We start from the raw sequence: 6,442 nt of genomic DNA on the forward strand, positions 1-6,442 counted from the left end.
GTGGAAGAAAGGCTGTGGATGAGAAAAGGTCTCCCAAATCAGCAACAAGTGGGTTGTCCTTCCACGGGACCCGAAGCACCACGTCAAGCTGCATCAGGTCAGTCAGGCAATGCCTTTCCTTACACTGTGGTTTCCTACAGCTCAGAGTCATAAACCCACTCCTTAAGGGTTCGGTGGCAAAAGATGATCCACAGCTCCTGGAGTGGGAATGTCTCAGCCCTCTGGCACCTCAGCACCTCCTCCCAGGAGAGGCATGAAATGCAGAGAGTTCTCAGCGGCCAGGAGGGAACGAGCTCCCCAGAAAGAACCCCCACAAACATTCCAACTGTAACACATTTCTGACCTCCCTCCTCTAAATAAGTGCAGAACACTAAAAGCTCCCAGTGATCCTTCCAAAGCAGCACAGCCCACTCTATCTCCCCTTCCCCAGGGAGAATGAGGGAACGAGCACATGATACATTAGTCATGGGCTGCAGGATCAGAGGAGACCATGGCAATTCTCTTGTCTGACTTCTTAAGAGGTCACTGGGCTTCTGGCAGTTCATCCGGGCTGGAAAGGGAGACAAATATCCTGTGGTGATTTGGAGACTTGCTGGCAACGGAAATTCAACCACATTCCCTGTGCTGAGCTGCTCCAGTGACTTGTTACACGGCTTCATTTTAAATCTCAGTTTGTCTAGATCTCCCCTCCGCCCTCGAGGTCTCATTCTACTTTTGCCTCTTAATACTGAAAGTTCTCCTAAGTCATATTCTAAAATAAGTACTGTAAGAATCTGATCAAGACACACTTTTTCCCCTGGCTGTGACAGCTACCCAGTCTCAGCACCTTGTGGCTTCTGCTAACAGGTAAATTTTCCAACACCTTAATTATCGTTGGTTCTTTGGCCTGAATGTTTCCAAACATTTGGTCCTTTGTTTGGGTTCCCTTGCTAATGTATTTGGAGGTGCCATGAGATGATTTTGTTCATCTGAGCAGCAGCTTCACAAGCCTCTTCCAGTCTTGGTGCTTTCTATGATCTGATTCATTGTGTGAGTGAGCCTTTCACTTTTGATACTCCGTGCTTTTATGTTTTCTTATGTTCTGACTTTTCCCCTTTGTCCTTTGCCTTTCCCCCAGTGAATCTGTGAATAACTAACTCTGGTTTATAGTGACACCAAGGCTCTGGTAGGACTGTCAAACTGCACGTGGTCAGGAACATCTCTCCCCAAGACCTGGTGTTCCCTAAGGAAATGAGTAGGGAGATAGCAAAACATGGAAGGGTTTGCTTTGGTTAAGTTTACTTATTTATAAATATTGTCTCTGCAAACTGGTGCAGGTTCTTCATCTGCAGATGGAAATTCTTCACTCAATTTTTTGTTATGTGGAATATCAGCTTTTAGTGCCATCACCTTCTCACAGCAAGCTGCATCAAGAGCACCTTATTTCAGTCCTGGAGAGGTCACCACTTGGAACTTGGACAGAAGCCCAAAGGTTTGTTCCCGATCCCCTCTTTGCTCAAGGATTGTCCTTGGTCCTGTAGTTTCCCTTTCCCACATGGAAGGAGCTCAGTTTGGCTCCTCTGCTGTGCAGAGCTTCTCCTTCGCTCCCTGCTCATTCTGGGTTTCATCCTGCAGCCTTTTTCAAGGAGTTCATCAGGTCCAGCTGACACGAAGCAAGCCATTAACACATTTATTAGATGCAAGAAAAAACAAATAAAATTAGGAGTGTATCAAATGCGGGAGCCTCATGTTCCCCACAAGCTCATTTCCAGCAAACGTTGTCCACAGATCTTTCTCCAAGTTATTACAAACACCACGACTTCCTTTGATCCCAAACCACCAGAGGTTTCTATATGAGCTGGCTCACCACAAAGCCATCTTGCTGTGACCTCAAAACCAACCCACTGGTTTGGTCATTGAAGAGACAACTAACACAGCCCCTTTGAGTAGACAATCATGTGGGAATGTCTCAAAGCACAGACTTTCCTACTCTCAGTGTGAGGTCTGACCCAACAATGAAGCAGAACAGATCCCAAATTACCAACCTCCCTAAACAAAAATTAAAAAAAAAAAAAAGAAGCACAATTTCCTTAATTTGAGAACAATGTCATAGCCTTCAAAAAAGGACACACTTTGCTGAAAATTAAAAATCAGCTCTTTACATTTCTTCGGTGGCTGTAAATTAGTTAACCAAGGCTCTGGTACACATGTATATGCATATAAATAATGCAGGCAAGAGAGCAGAGTTCTGAGAAAAACTTAAAGGCAGTTCCCTGCTGAAAAAAGTCTACATTGCAGGGAGGTTGAATCGTGGCCCTGAGGGTCTGGTGGGTGAGCTGCTGCTGTGAGCCAAACGGGAGGCAGGGACTTGGTGTTTGGGAACCAGACTCTGTAGAACTTGTTGCAGGATATTTAATTCTTCTTGGCTTTAATTCCTGGTTTTTCTCATTACGAGGAAAGAGGAAACGTGCAGGTCAGATTTTACTTTCATTTGTGTCACTTCAGCCCCAGGAGGTCTGCAGGACCCTGCAGAAGCTCCCCCAGAGGCTTGCCAGGAATGGGAGTGTTGAGCAGAACTGACTCATCTGCCTCTTCAGCTCCTTGAAATCCCAGCCCAGGTGCCTGGTGCCAGGAGGGAGCCCATGGTGTCCTGCTCCTCCTCACAACTACTTGTCTTTGCTTGTCCTCCTCTGATCCTCGTAGGACGGGGGTTCCTGGGGAACTTGCACTTGGAAAACCCCTGCTGTTAGCCCATGGATTGCCTTGGCCATTCCAGGAACTGAGGTTCCTTCAGGATTTCACCTTCGAATCCTCGCCCTGGTTTTTGTGTGAATATTTTATTAGCCATGTTAAGCCACAGCTGAAAGCAACTGGGCCACCTCTACTTTGCTTGGAGGGTCATGTCTCTGCCTCCTCATCCAAAGGCACAGGACTGCCAGGATTCAGAGAAGGACAGACACCTGCTCGTGGTGATGTTTGCTATGCAGATATGACTTTGTTCTTAGCCAAACTGCTCAAATTGAGTTGGATGAGGTTATAAGACCAGGGTGGATCAATTTGATTTTTTGGCCTGATTGCCTGTATAATGCAAGGAACAGGCTCTTTTGGGCAAGTTTCTATTTGCACAAAAGAGTATTTTTGTGAGAAAAGCATTCAAGTTTTACTGAAACACGGCCCTGATTAAATGCTACAATAGATATGTGTTTTTCCTGACTGCTGTTAATAATGTGTGCTTCAATTAGAGACCAAAAAAAAGGGTTAATGAGGAATGTTTAGATCTAAGATTACAACTTACAGTTTGTTCCTTCTGGGGGAAAAAGCATGCTGCTAGTTCCTGATCTGGGTCAAAGTGTTCATCCTTTTTGAAACACTAGAGAATTCAAGAATTTCAGAAGCAAGGACATGCTGGTCCATCCTATCCTTGAGTTTGTGGTGACCTTCCTGCAGGACTGGGAGTGAGCATCAGAGTGGGTTCACAATTTCACAGTTCTTCCCTGACTTATGAACAGGATTCCCAAGATGCTTGGCCTGCATCTCAGCAGCTGTTCCTGGGAATGCTGCATTCCCATCCATCCGTCTGTCCCAGCAGTCATTCCCAGTTCAGTGCAACCAATGGGTGTATTTTGAAGTCAGCAGGACAGAGGAATTGGGAGGGGTTTGTCCTGTTTTTATTAGCTTCAAACATTTCCTTATTACTTTATATCATGTATTTCATCTGGAGGCAAACACACTATAGCTCCAACTGCCATGAAAGTGTGTAAAAAAAATTAATAAATCAGCAGCAATGAAGTTCACAAAGCAGCAGGAGGTTCTCCCTGTGAAAGGATGGAGCACCCAGGGACAGTGATGGAAAAAAAAGCCGCTCAAAAGAGCTTGAGGGGGTCTGATGCCCTTGGTCAAAGCAGAGATTGAGTCTCCCATTTTCCCAATCAGGCTAAAGCACTGGACAGTCCATGTTGTTCATCTCCTGCCCTAAAACTTCGCTGAAACCGGGAAAAACCGCTGAAACTGGCAAATTCTGCCAGAATTTGGGATAAGTTTGGAGATAAACCAAATAATTTTAAAATTATTGATAATATTAGTTTTCCTGCTTCAGCTCTTGCAATACATAATTATAGAATCACAGACTGGTTTGGGTTGGAAGGGACCTTAAAGATCACCCAGTGCCACCCCCTGCCACGGGCAGGGACACCTTCCACTAGCCCAGGTTGCTCCAAGCCCTGTCCCACCTGGCCTTGGACACTTGCAGGGATGGAGCAGCCACAGCTTCTCTGTGCCAGGGCCTCCCCACCCTCACAGTATTTAGCACCACACCCGTGCCTTGCCAGCAGGATCTGACTCAGGACTCAGCCTGGTTTCCAGTATTAGGTCTAAGGGATGGCCCTTACACCCTCTTACAGACCACCAAGAACCACACCGAGCCTGGAACACTTCAGCAGGTGATATAACATATCAAAATGTTTGCTGACCATCTTGTCCCTTCTGTCCTCTCTGCCACTCACTCAAGGGCTGCAAAAAATCAGGGACAAAACTCCGAGCGAGGAGGCTGAATGGGAAGGGTTCTCATTAAAGCCTGCAAATACTGCTTAAAAGGAAAAATCACAGCTTGGAGGCTTTTTATCTCTTCTTTGACCTGCAGAGCCGAGGGTATTTCCCCCTCACGTTCCATGCTCTCTGGGGGCTATCGGGGTTTTCGGCCAGACCCAAGATGTCTCACCCTCATTTTCCAGAGAGCAAAGATTTTATGTGAATTGTGGTCACCCAACGATGATGCTCTGGAAGCTCCACTGGAAATAAAAAAGGAAGGAGTTGTCTCTTCTCCAGATGAGTCCCTGCCCTCATCTGCCAGAGCTCTGGGTTGGAAGCCCTTCACCTGCTCAGTGTCTGCCAGGGATCCTCCCAGCAGGCGTTTTTAAGGCAAGGTTCCCAGCAGAGGGCTGCTGCTGTGAGAGGAAAAGAAAGCACTCTTGTGCTTATTGCTGCTACCACATCCTCCTCTCGTTTCGGTTTTGATTTGTTTAAAAACTTCTCAGTTCCCTGGGAATTTTCTTTTAACATGATGGAAAGTTGTTACGCTGTTAGGTTTGGAGAAACTAGAAGAAGCAGCTTTCAGAGTTTAAATGCTGGATTCCTCCAAAAGACTAAGCATCTGTTTGTTACTTCTGGCACCAGTGTAGTGCCAAACCCCTTCAATTAGCTGCTTCTTAACCCTAAAGATCCCTAAAATCCCCATTGTCTGTGTTCCCAGGAGCAGCATTTCATAGTCTCTTGGTGGTATGAAAAGGACTGCATAAGTTTTGGCATCAGCTTTTTTTTTATACCCAGTTTGCTCCTAAAATCCAATGGAGCCCATAAATCAGATGTTTTACTGTCTCCTCTTCAGCATCTGCTCTGGTAAAGACATACAGATGTTGCCCAGCCTCCTAAATCAGCAGTGGGGAAATGCTGCAAAGGGCACTGATTTTGGAGAAGGGTCTTATCTTCCAGTCACCTGAGAGAGAGGAGGAACTTGGACCCAGCATGTCAAGTGTTCAGTGAATGCTTTAAGGTCACCTCGAGCTAAAAGGGAGAAGCTGCACTCCTTCAACAGACTGTGTGAGAAAGGAGCCTGAGGACAAACCCTGTCCTCACGTTACATTCCCTGTTTGCTGGCTCAGGTACCTCTGCTCAGCAGCACAAACCTCGACCTTGGTGCACAACATCTTATGGCAAATCCACATCCAGCGAGAGGCTGGGCACCTAAATCCCTGCTGCTCTGAGCAATCTTCCCTGCAAAGCTGACCCTGACGGGCACTACCTGCTGGTACCGAAATAGCGCTCAGAAAATAGCTCCTCGGGTCGGGAATTGCAAAATCAACTCAAAACAAGTCCCCGGAGTCTTCCCCCAAAGCAATTACCGCTTAATGAGACAAGTGGAAGCAAGAAGCAGCTTTCCCAAGGCTGGCAAACAGATGGAAAAGCCGGGGAGAGGACCCTGGCTCCAGCTGCCAGGCTGCGGCTCTGCCGTGTTTTATCGTGATTGCATCACAATGATTCAGCACCTTATCTGGTAACTCACTGCCTGCCCCGGGCATCCCAAACATGCCTCCAGCTTCCCGAAAGCCTGGCTGACGTTTTCCTTTGGGCCCCATCCCGTCCGTGCTGTTTCCTCCCGGCAGAGCTCGGTGAATAATCCTTCGCTTCCTCCCATGTTCGCAGCCCTCACATCTCAGCTGACTCCCATCCTCCGTGCCGAGCTCTGCCCAGACACCCCTCTAATCCCTTCTCACACGTCTCTGGCTATCCAGGAACACGGTTCCCAGAAGGGAACGGCTCTCTCCTGTGCAGACCCGGCACGGTTGGGGAGCACACCCACGTCTGCAGTCTGGGAAAGGGCTGCAAGCAAAGCTCTGCTTAAACTTTTTGTCCTAGTCCACTCTGGACCACCTGAAGCACGAAGGCACCTGAAAAGCTTCCTTGCAGC

Source organism: Pipra filicauda, unplaced genomic scaffold (assembly GCF_003945595.2).
Source record: "Pipra filicauda isolate LSUMZ 115617 unplaced genomic scaffold, ASM394559v2 scaffold352_size854550_pilon, whole genome shotgun sequence".
In the NCBI taxonomy this organism is placed as follows: Eukaryota; Metazoa; Chordata; class Aves; order Passeriformes; family Pipridae; genus Pipra; species Pipra filicauda.